Source organism: Antechinus flavipes, chromosome 6, assembly GCF_016432865.1.
Source record: "Antechinus flavipes isolate AdamAnt ecotype Samford, QLD, Australia chromosome 6, AdamAnt_v2, whole genome shotgun sequence".
NCBI lineage: Eukaryota > Metazoa > Chordata > Mammalia > Dasyuromorphia > Dasyuridae > Antechinus > Antechinus flavipes.
In genome coordinates this window covers 251,466,740-251,479,305 of record NC_067403.1, presented here as the reverse complement: position 1 = coordinate 251,479,305, position 12,566 = coordinate 251,466,740, and positions in this window count along the sequence as shown.

Here is a 12,566-nt window from a genome sequence, read left to right as displayed (position 1 = left end):
GATGGTCAAGAATCCTTGTCACATAGAGAGACGTTTCAATCCCACGTATAGAAAAGAAGGGGACCTAATCATTGCTGGATTCCTCTCCCTTTTTGTGAAGGTAGAGATTCAAGTGAACAAATTTTTCTTCAAAATATTTCCCTTCAACAGTTATGCACGACAAATGTAAGTAGTTACTTTCCCACCCTCCCAAATATATGCAATATTAATCCATATTTTTTATTGACTGCTTTGTTGGTAGAGTTGTGCTTTTTTTATTCTCAGAACTTTGGTTAAAGCAAAGATGTGGGTTCAAAAATGACTAGAAATCTAATATTCAAGAAGTTGCTAAATGAAAAGTGTTGTTAATGTGCAGTGTAGCAATCAGAGAGAGACTATTCATCCTTATTCTATATGGCATTATAAACCAGCACAGATTCATCTCCACTTAGGACAAAAACTCACCCAGTACAAGGAGGGGTGAAACACATTAGGGAGGTCCTACACTCACAATTGGAGTTTAGGTGTCAAAACTGTATTCTCTAAGAATGGACATGGTTAAGACCTGGTTACTTGTTCCAAATAGGGGAGGAAATGTTCACAGTTGTGCTCATATGTGATGAAAATCTCAAGGTCATTTATGGATGCTTGACTTGGGTGAGATTTGGGTAAAGATATTTCTGAATCATAATAACATGAAACGGGGAAGGGGAAATCTAACATTCATTATCTTAGGCATCAGAAAACAGAACAAATTCAGAATACTGCATTGGGTTCAGTTTTATCTAATCCAAAGCTTCAAGCCTTATCTTCCCAACAGAGAGCTGCTAAAGAAAAGGAACAACATGGCTTATCTTTATTTAAAAAGTTTGATGGGTGTTAGAACCATTTGATTTAATGATTCCTATTGATGTTTTACCAATATCAGAATAATATGACAGCACATCAAAAATATCAAACAATATGAACTTTACAATGTCAACAAGTGCCATGTATCTCAAACTACTGACAAGATCCAATACTTGTACTGAGGATTTTCCTCATTTTATGTCTAGTAAATATAAAGTATAGGGCAATTTTTGACATTTGTTTTCCTTGCCATTTTTGTGACATTTTAAATAAAGCCAAAGGGACCGCCCAACCACTTTCTATGTTCTACACCCCAGCTCTCATTTTCATGCTTTTGTTAATGCTGTCCCCCATTGTAGGAATGGAATCTCTCTGAGGTTCCATGTCTCAGAATTCCTCTTCTCATTTAAAATTCAACTCACTTGCCATGAAGATGTTCTTGCTCTCCCAGAGCTATTGATGACTTTCTCCAAATCATATTTTATCATCTTTGTTGCAAATATCTGTTTCAGATAGTGATACATTTTCTTTTCTGGCCAAAAGAAAAGAGCTGTTTTTTTCTTCTCTCTTTTGTCTTTCTATCCCTATGACTTGCAAATGCCTGAACTCTAATAGGAGATCTCATCAATTCTAGTAAGCTCATTGGCATGAATTCTTAAACATTTCACCATCTGCTCCTTGGGAACTCTAGTTTCTGTCTTTCCATTTACTACAGTGAGTTGCAGATCATTTCTTTTGCTATTATTCTTTATGATAATGGCCATCTCTCCTGACAGTGGTGATCAATCTCTTCTCCTTGGTATTCTATTCTCTCTAGATTTTAGAGACTGTTTTTTTTTTTCCTTTTTTGTTTCTTGTTTTTTTGTTCTCCTTTTTTTTTGTTTTTCTTGTTTCTTGTTTTTTTGTTCCTCCTTCTTTTGATGGAGCCTTTTGAGATCACACTGTGCAGCTGTAGTTATACCTCATCAATGTGTCTAATCCATCCCACTACTTCCTTTGGTTATCTTATCAGTTCCCATGATTTACTTAGTAGCTCTATGTGGATGTTTTTCAGATTTTTCTATCCTGATCTAAACTCTCTGATGTCCTTACAACTCATATCATCAATAGCCTCTCAGATATCTTGAACTAAATGCCCAGGAGACATCTTAAGTTCAGTATATCCAAAATATAAAGCGTTATTTTTTGTCCCTAACCTCTCCATACACTTATTTTCCCTATTACTGTAGAAGGCAATACCATCCTTTGATGCCCTTTAGCCCTCAGCCTAGAACTGACCCTAAATTCTCCCTTATCCCTCACCACATCTATTCATGGTTTTCCCAAGGTCTCTCTCTTTCAGCTTGGCAGTGTCTCTTACATATATAGCTCCCTGGCTGGCCCTCTCTTTTTCTGCCTCCCACAGTCACTGGGCCTCTCGGTTTCTGTTTTTCTTTCTTTGTGATTCTATCAATTTTCTATCTTTCTGTCTCTGATTATAAGCTGTCTTTCCCGTTAAAATATCATCATTTTGGAGATAAGACTTTTTTGTCCTGCTTTTTGTATCCTAACTACTTAGCACAGTACCTAGCCCAAAGCAGTGCTTAATAAGGGTTGATTGATTGATTATATGGTTCTCAATAATCCATCTTCTCAGAGAGGAAGACTATTTCCTTGCTTGAATAAGGGAGAAGGAAAGACTTCAAGGCCAATGAATATGCTGTGAAAATCTCCGTTTTGAATATCTTCCTGCTTTGACTAAAGTAGCTATTTCAGCTAGAGTAAAGTTTGTACTGAATCTTGAATCTTTCAGCATTACCCATTATTGGTCATGAAATCTTTTGAAATATATGTGTTTCACTTACAATCCAGTATATAATTTTAAAAATCATTATAAGGCATCTAGCAGATATATTACCAATAAAATCATGTATTCTTAGCTAATATGTTTTGCATGGTAATCTCCTGATGGCAATTTGAGAAACGGAAGTCCTTTCTATTTTTGTTGAATATAATCAGTCTATCAGTCAGAATTCTTTTTCAAAATGAGACATATTCTAATGTCTAAAGTATATCATCATGTGTGTGTGAGTTTGTGTGTGTGTGTGTGTGTGTGTGTGTGTGAATGTGTTTGTGTCTTTCCTCTTTTATAATTTCTTTCATATAGACCCAGTAATGGTACTGCTAGGTCAAAGGACATGCACAGTTATATAGCCCATTGGGCATAGTACAGATTACTCTCCAGCATAGTTGGATAAGTTTACAACTCCACAACTAAAGCATAAATAACCCGGTTTTCCCACATTCCCTCTAACACTTATTATCTTTTCCTGTCATCTTAGCCAATCTGAGAGGTGTGAGATGGTATTGAAGAACTATTTGAATTTTCATTTCTCTAATCAATATTGATTTAGAGCCTTTTTTCATATAATTATAAATGGTTTAATTTTGACATCTGAAAATTGTTTGCAAGGTTAGCATTGTATGCTCTATTCAGGAAAGAGTCTGATTTCCCAGAGTTTGTCTTTTGAGCTGGGACTGGAAGTTGCTCTACTGATTTGATCCTCTACTGTGTCATAACTGAGGGTATTAATAGCTGATTTGCTGTGATTAAGCTCCTCTCACTGGTTTTCCCACAGTCTATCTAACTTGGACTGAATGACTCTTTCACCCTAGTTAGACTGATCTTTCTTGAAGTTTTCTTAGTCCATCTTGAATTGGAGAGTCGTTTCATTCCATTGGATTCTGTTCAGACACTTTTTTTTTTTGATTTTTGAGGAAACTGAGAAAGCTTGAGCAGCTTCTTTATTTTGAGGAAACTGATAGAGCTTGAGCAGCTTCTTTACACCTCCATCTTGCCTCCACCATCTGGTACAAAAATAAAGACAATATTTTCTGAAACACTTGGCCGGAAGGGTTTCATCTCAAAAAGCCAAGAGTTTGGGAATCTGGATGGGGATATGTGTTATGAGCCAGAACTTGAAAGCAGGTGCTAAGTCAGTGGAATTGATAGAGACTATAATGATCTAATTTAGAATGGTGCTTAGCAGTTCTCTCCTTCAGTACATATACTTAGTATTTACTATAGTTCTCCAAGATTCACACCTTCAATAAGAGAGCACATATAAGCTAGGAACCTCAGCCAGGATTGAGTCAGGGAGATTCAGAAGCCAGAGAAGCCAGAGAAGCCAGAGAAGGCAGGCGGGAGCGCAAGCTCTCAGAACCAAGGCCAGACTGAAAGATCCTCCAGAAAGCTACCCACACCTAATAAGGAGATAATAATGTATCTGGACTATAAGAAAACCAATCAGGGCACAGGAAAGGAGATAAGACTTGGAAAGAGACAATAAATCATGTGGACTTTAATCCCTGGCTGTACTCCTGTGGTGATTACTGAACTGAAATGAAGGCTCCCTCCAGAGACCCCAAGAAAACTTCAACAGAGAATATTACATTTTAGAGAGAATATTACATTTTGGCGCCAGAACGTGGGGCCAAAATCTTTCATCTGTGCCCCAGAAATTTGAACAAGTACACAAATAGACAAGGAAACTTTGTTAAGGGCTAAAGTAGTATTTCAACTAATGGGACAGATGTTTAGGAAACAACATTGTTTTCCTCTTCAAGGGAAATGTGTCTAAAGCTTGGGCAGACTGATAAAAAGTCAAGGTTTTATTGTAACTTGGGAGCAGATCATTGAACTTTTAGAAACTTTACAGGAGATGTGTACACATCTCCTTGGTTCTCTAAGGAAAAAAGAATTGAATCTAGATGCGTGGAAATTAGTAGGAGAGCAATTATGTCAATTCTACAATGAAAATTTACCTGATTCTGTTTCCAAAGAAATACTTTATACATATAATTTAATACAACTGGTTTTAGGAAATTATATGAGTTATAGAATAAGGAAAAAGAAGAAAGAGCAGGAGGGAGAGGATCCAAATAAACTATCTGAAAAGGATGAAGAATCAGATAAGAAATTAGTTAAGTACAATTCTGAGTGTAGTACTTCACAGCAGAAGCCATTAGGGCATCCCCCATCCCCTGACCTACTTCCTTCAATTAACAGGGGGAGAGGCAGTAACACAATCAGCACCACCTATGAAGCAGTCTATGACGAGATTACAAAAAGCCCTGGTTAAGGCAAAAAATGAAGGACAGGATGTATCTGATTTAATAAATGCATACCCTGTGATTGAAGAGCTTGACTCTTCAGGTCAACAAAGGAGAAGATGCATTCCTTTTGATCTGAAAAAATTAAGAATTTGAAAAAGGGTTGCACTCTTTATGGGGCTACATCATCTTATGTTAAGATGTTACTAGAGAGTTTGGCATGTGAAATTTTAACACCCAGTAATTGGAAATCCACAGAAAGGACATGTATTAGAACCTGGACAAAACCTGTTGTGGCTTTCAGGTATCACGAAATATATAGGATTCAAGCCCAACTCAATAAGCAAACTGGAGTTCTTATACAAATCACCTTTGACCAACTAGCAGGTGAAGGTCAGTATGCAGAGAATTCAGCACAGATTAATTACCGCCTTGGAGCATATGAACAAATTGTCACTGATACTATAAAAGCTTGGGTGCCATCCCAGGGAAAGATCAAGAGGAAACTGTCACAGAAATAGATCAAGGTCCCAATGAACTCTTTGCAGATTTTTGTGGGATATTTGCAAACAGCTATCACAAGAACCATTGGAGAAAATGCAACTATAAGAATTATGATCAGACAACTGGCTAAGGAAAATGCTAATGAGGTTTGTAGAAGAATTATATGGGGACTACACAAAGATGCTCTTTAGAGGAGATCATAAGATGCTGTTCCACAGTGGGCACAAGTGCTTATTATACACAGAGTATGATGAACATGGGAAGACAGAGTCCCTCCTGGCAAGGGACTTCTAGAGAAAGTCATTGATGTTTTCAATGTGGAAAAATAGGATATCTGAGAGCCCAAAGAAGGCAAAGTAATAGAGAGGACAGGGTGAGAGAAGACCTAAAACCCTATGTCCAAAATGTCACAAGGACTTCCACTGGACCTCAGAATGTAGATTGACTCAGGGAAATGAGAGGCAAAGTCCAGCTCTAAGATATCACACAAAATTCAGGTGGGGCATGATAGCAGCTCATTAATAGTTGTTTGTTATACAAATATGAAGGCCAAATTCCTACAGTGAAGGAACTCATTGTCTTCTTTCTGTTTCATTTAGATTAGCTGTGGTACATTTGATCTTCTATTGAATGATAAAGTCCAGTATCCTTATGTATATCAAATGGGGAAAGAGCAATCTGCTCTTCACCTGGCATTCATCCAATTGATGCTGCATTTTGATTGGACATGGATAGGACTGCTTGTTTCTGATAACCCAAAAGGGGAAATGTTTTTCAAGGATCTGAAAGAAGAAATGGTCAGGAATAATTTGTGTGTGACTTTTAAGGAAACAGTGCCCAAAAACTGGAATTGGAAACTAAATAATCTCATACTAAAGAATGATTGGGTGAAACAGCAAATCATAGACATAATTAATAACTTCACCCAAGAAAACGATAATAATGAGACATCATACCAAAATGTATGGGATGCAGCCAAAGCGGTAATAAGGGGAAATTTCATATCTCTAGAGGCCTATTTGTATAAAATAGAGAAAGAGAAGGTCAATGAATTGGGTTTGCAATTAAAAATGCTAGAAAAGGAACAAATTAAAAACCCCCAGTCAAACACTAAACTTGAAATTCTAAAAATAAAAGGTGAGATCAATAAAATTGAAAGTAAAAAAAAACTATTGAATTGATTAATAAAACAAAGTCCAATTCTTTATGTACAGCAAAATAACTGCTTGGATATGTATACATTGTATTTAATTTATACTTTAACATATTTAACATGCACTCGTCAAGCTGCCATCTGGGGGAAGGGGTGGGGAGAAAGAGGGGAAAAATTGGAACAAAAGGTTTAGCAATTGTCAGTGCTGTAAAATTACCCATGCATATAACTTGTAAATAAAAAGCTATAATAAAAAAAGAAAACAGAAAAAAGGGGAAAAAACAAAAAAACAAAACAAAAGAATATTTAAGTGGTTATATTATTTATTCATTGCCTCTCCACTATTGCAAACTATCACCTTCTTTGTTTTTATGAGATCATTGAATGTACTTTCTGGTATTAGATACTTTAAAGGGAAATTGATGGCTGAAATTTTGTGACATTCTCTTTAAAAAACAAAAGAAAACATCATTACAACTACCAACAACAGGGTATAGGATGTAGTATTTTTTGAGAACACACTAATATTTCTTCAATAAAGAAAAGATTTACAAAAATTCCTCTGCCCAGATTTCTGTTCTTTCTTTTCTTTCTTTTTTCAAATGAATATTCCATTCAAAATCTAGGAGATTCCGCAGGTTGATAATAGAGAAATTTACAAGTCAGTGATCTTCTAGAAATAATATAAAAGAAAAGTAAAAATCTGAAGAGAGGAAGGACAAAAGTTGAAGAATTGATTCCTAAGTAATTCTATAAGCTGTGTCTGAATTTAGTGTCCCCATCCTGGCACTCGAGACATTCTTAGAGTTCCTGGATCTCCTCTCCTCTCATTCCCAAATATGCCACAAACCTACAATTGCTTTGCCTTCTACACATTTAGAAACTTTGCACATCAGTATTTTGTGCTTTTTCTTGACAGGAAATGAGTGTCATCTTACTCCCAGACCAAGTAGAGGATATGTCTTGCCATGAACTCCTACTTTCCCTAGTACCAAATTCTGTTGTTTAGGCCAGAAAATTCTCCATTCCCATTAGCCTGGGAAAACCTTAATTGTCTTACTTTCAGAAGTAGGCCCATATGATTTCCCATCCCTGTGTCAATGAGTTAAGTTTAACAAATCAAGATCTTCCTGAGGATCAAGAAGAGCTCAAAAAGTGTCTATCACTTTTTGCAGATGATATGATTTTGTGCCTAGGAAACTCTAGAAAGTCAACTTAAAGGCAAATTGAAATAATGAGTCATTTCAGCAAAATGGCAGGATAGGAGATAAATTCATATAAATCTTTAATTTTTCTGTTTGTTAATCAACAAATGATGTAGCAAGACAAATTTCTGTAATAACATACAAACATTTGAGAGGCTGAGAAAACGCTTTCCACAAATACAGAAAGATCTAAGTAACTGGATAAATGTTAAGTGATCATGATTAGATCAACCAATATAATTCAGTGAAGAGAATACTTAATTTATTTATTCTGCTAAATTTATTTATTAATTTATTATTATTTATATTTATTTATTTATTATTAATTTATTTATGAAGTAAACTTTGGTAGTTTGATTGACATGGTAGTAAATAAATAAAGGCCACTCTAGGAAAGTCGGTTTAGAGATTACCAAATATTAAAATATCTAATACTATTTAAACTCAATTCATCTGAAGAAATGTCTGATCTGGAATTTGAAGGGAAATATGAAAGAAAATATCAGGAGAAAAGGGACAAATTGAAATTCACAAATCTCAAACCATATTATCAACTGCAGCCATCGAAATCATTTGGCATTTTTTAACAATAAAAATGTAAATCAATGACATAGGGAAAGGGAGACCCAAATTCATTTGATCTTGGTTAATCTCATCTTTTGAGAGTTGAATATATAAAGAATTCTGAGCCCTCAGAATTGATACTTTGGAATTATGGCTCAGGAAACGACTTTTGCTAGTCCCTGGGACAGTACGTGACAAATATATCAGTTGTTCCAGAAATCAATTGAAATTATTCACTAGAAGGTCAAATATTAAAGCATAATCTTAAAAAATCAGTGGACACAATGAAAAGATGGAACTCACTGAAACAGATGCTGCTATAGAGCAATATTGCAGGCAAAAAAAAAAGTACACAGGAGACAATAAGATGGATCGACAGTATAATGGAGACAAAAAAGAACTTGGACAATGCTTGAGAGATAATGGAGGAGGGAAGTAGTTAGTGTACTGTGGTCTGAGTCACAGAATGAGACACAACTGTATAACAAATAACAATATCCACCACAACAGCAATAGTCTCATGGACAAAGAAATTGAATAAATTTTAACAAGTTTCTTAAGACAAGAGCCCCTCAACTAGTTACATTTACAATTGGATTCTGCATTGTGGGGTTTTTTTTGTTGATGTTGTCCTTCTGTTGGTGGTGGGTCTTTTTCTGTTTGTGCGGGGGGGGGGGGTTGTTTGTAGTTTTTGAGAAGCCAATTGAGGTTAAATGACTTTTCTAGGGTCATATGACTAGAAAATTTCTGAGGCCACATTTGAACTCAAGGATATATATCTTGCTGCTTCCAGAATTACAGTGGCCCCTTGCTGTATTTTCAATATTGTATTGTATTTTTATTATTGTATTTTATTAGTGAATGAAATGACGCTTTAAACATGAGGAGGTATGGAGTCTTAGATGCCTACCTCATCAGCTCCTTTTCCTGTTCATTTCAGGTACAATGGAGTTGAAAGTGCTGCTGAGTCATGTGTCTATTTATCCTGATTTTGTCCATGGAGTAGTGTAAGGAGCAAGATTGGGAAAAGCAGCTTAGTTGTCATGTTGGAAAGTTTCCTTTTATTAGCAAGCCAGTTAGTGTTACGTGACTTGCCAGAGCCACACAGCTAGGAAGTGAGCAGGTTGGAACTCAGGTCCTTGTGACTCCAAGAGCAGTGCTCTTTCCACTGTACCATTTAGCTCTCCTATAAGTGAATTCTATTATAAATCTCTAGAACAATTTACCACAATATTATATAAAGCATTTGAAAAAATAGATTTAAAAGTACCTATACAAATGTGTTTTATGGCCCAAATATCATTTTGATCCCAACTAGAAAGAGTAAAGACACAGTTGAAAACCAAAGATTAATAAAAAGATGATTATACCGAAGTTAATTAACTTTTTCAGTGCCAAAGGAATGAAATTTCCAAAGTAACATTTTATAGGGATTAAAACAAAATCACATAGAAATCATCTGGAACAACAGAAGCCAAGAGTATCCAGACAGTCCAATGGAAAAAAAAAGAAACTATGAAAGCTAGTTTTGCAACAGCAGATTATAAACTAGATGACAAAGTAGTTGTGGCTAAGAAATAAAGTACTAGCTCAGAGGAAGAGATTAAAGACAAAATATATATATTGTGTGCATTACACAATACACAATAAGGACCTTGGTAATCCAGATTTTGATAGAACTAAAGACCCTAGCTTCCAGAATACAAGGCACCATCTGAGAAAATTTGTAGGCAAAACTGTAAAGCAGTTTAGCAGAAGTAGCTATAGACCATCATAATACACCAAATATTAAGGTAACATTAGAACATCCAGCCAAAGAACTCTGGGAGATGACTTTGAGCCACTACATAGAATTCCCAATCCCTCTATTTTTGTTTGCCTGCATTTTTGATTTCCTTCACAGGTTAATTGTACACTATTTCAAAGTCCGATTCTTTTCCTACAGCAAAATAACCGTATGGACGTGTGTGTGTGTGTGTGTGTGTGTGTGTGTGTGTCGCATTTAACTTATACTTTAACATATTTAACATGTATTGGTCAACCTGCCATCTGGGGAGGGGGTGGGGGAAAGGAAGGGGAAAAATTTGAACAAAAGGTTTTGCAATTGTCAATGCTGAAAAAAATACCCATGTATATAATAAAAAGCTATATATAAAAAAGGAAGTAAAAAAAAGTAACATTACAAAAGATAAATGATTTAGACATAAAGGGTGTTAATATCCTTAAATTGAAGGAGCATGGAAGAATAGACCTGTCAGATCTATGGATAAGGGAAGAATTTGTGACCAAACAAGAGATAAAAAGAATCACAGGAAACCTAATAAAAAAATGTACAGGAAATTAAAAATGATTTGTATAAAAATGTCACTAATTAGGAGAAAAGCAACAAAGAATAATATATATATATATATATATGTATATATGTATGTATTTGCATACATTTACACTAAATGTCTTTCAAGAACATTTCATTTCATAAATAAATAGGGAACTGAATCAAAAATAGGAATACAAAAAGTATTCCCCAGTTAATAAATTGACAGAAGATATGAGTTGGTGATTTTCAGGAAAAATAATGTTACTAGTTATGTGAAAAATTCTGTAAATTATTATCAATTAGTGCAATAAATATTAAAATAATTCTGAGACATCATATTCCACAACCCCACCCAATAGATACAACTATTTGGGGTGTATGGGTGTGTGTGTGTGTGTTGGAGTATATTAAAAAGACAAATGGTGATTTTTCCCAGCTCCATATAATAGTTTTCTTTACTTTTTTCAAGGGCTAGATCAATTTTCAAATCCCTGCCTATGCTACCTATTCTTGAGACTTTTCCACATAAGGAACTGGCTTAAGTATTTGACTTAATGTCTCATTATAGATATAAACTTAGAAATATATATATATATATATATATATATATATATATATATATATATATATACTGTTTAAAACATAATTTGAATTCACACTGGTTTTCATTTGGTTAGCTTAAAATATGCTGGATTAAGTGTTTTTAAGAACTTAAAAATGATTTTTAAAATTTAATGAGAATGATAGTGAAAAAAATTGCAGAAATAAATGTGACCTGCAGAACAAAGTATTGGAAGGAATATCTTCAGCTTAGAATAAGAAGTATGAAAAAAATTCTTTGAAAATTAGAATGTAAAATCAAAAATATTTTCTCAGTGAGACAAATGTATTTAAAAATAAAACTAACAAGTATAAAATTAGAAACAAATGATATTTCAAAACAACTAACCATTAAGCCATAGAAGAAAGAAGGTTTAAGTATCATTAGTGCAACAGAAAACTGTAACTAAAATGGTTTCTGGACATTATATTTCGAGGAATTCCAATCCAGCCAAAATGGCAGAACAAAGACAGCAGTACAGCAAAGTTCTTCTAATATGTCTTTTCAAATATCATTGGAATAACTCCTCAAATTAAATTATGGATTGATGTGGTCAACAAAAGCTTAGATTTAGGGATTTTTTTCCCCAGCCCTAGACCACTTAGAACCTGGGTTGGGGACTGACCCAGAAAGAAGCATCACCAACTGTGGGTCCAGGATACACCTGTGACTGAGCCTGTAGCAGGTATAAGATATCAGAGCTCAGGTCTGTAAGAATATCTTTCCTTTTCTCTTTGTGAAATTGCAATCAAATTTCTGCCCAGGTTTATTTTTCTTTGAACTTTTCTTGAAGATGTTTTCAAATCATACTCTGTCTCTGAAATTGTGTCCTGAATAATCCATTCAAAATAATTACTCTTTCTGAAAATATTATTTTCTATCATTCCTTCTCACCATCTAATAATTCACTTTTGATTTTAAGATCTGTTCTCAAGGAGGGAATTTCTGGGTTGACCTAGCATGAAAAAGATCAGAGAGTCTTTTGGGCATTTCAGATCCCATCAAAGCTACAAAGGCTCCAGAGACAGAAAACAAGCAAAGAGGTTCCCAAACTTTTTTTTTGTTAAGTTTGGAATTTTTTAATATGAAGGACGCAGGTGCAGAATTGCTGGGCTAGTTGGTCCTTGGAGAAACTCACTCTCAGACTCTGGTCAAAATATTTGTTTGACTTGCACCCAAGAGGTGAGAAGAACCACTTTTCCTTATTCATCTACAGGGAACTAGATGAATAATATCCAGGAGGCAAAAATGTCAAATAAATATGTCCTGCTCATTCAAACTTTTGCCTTTATCCCAAATAGA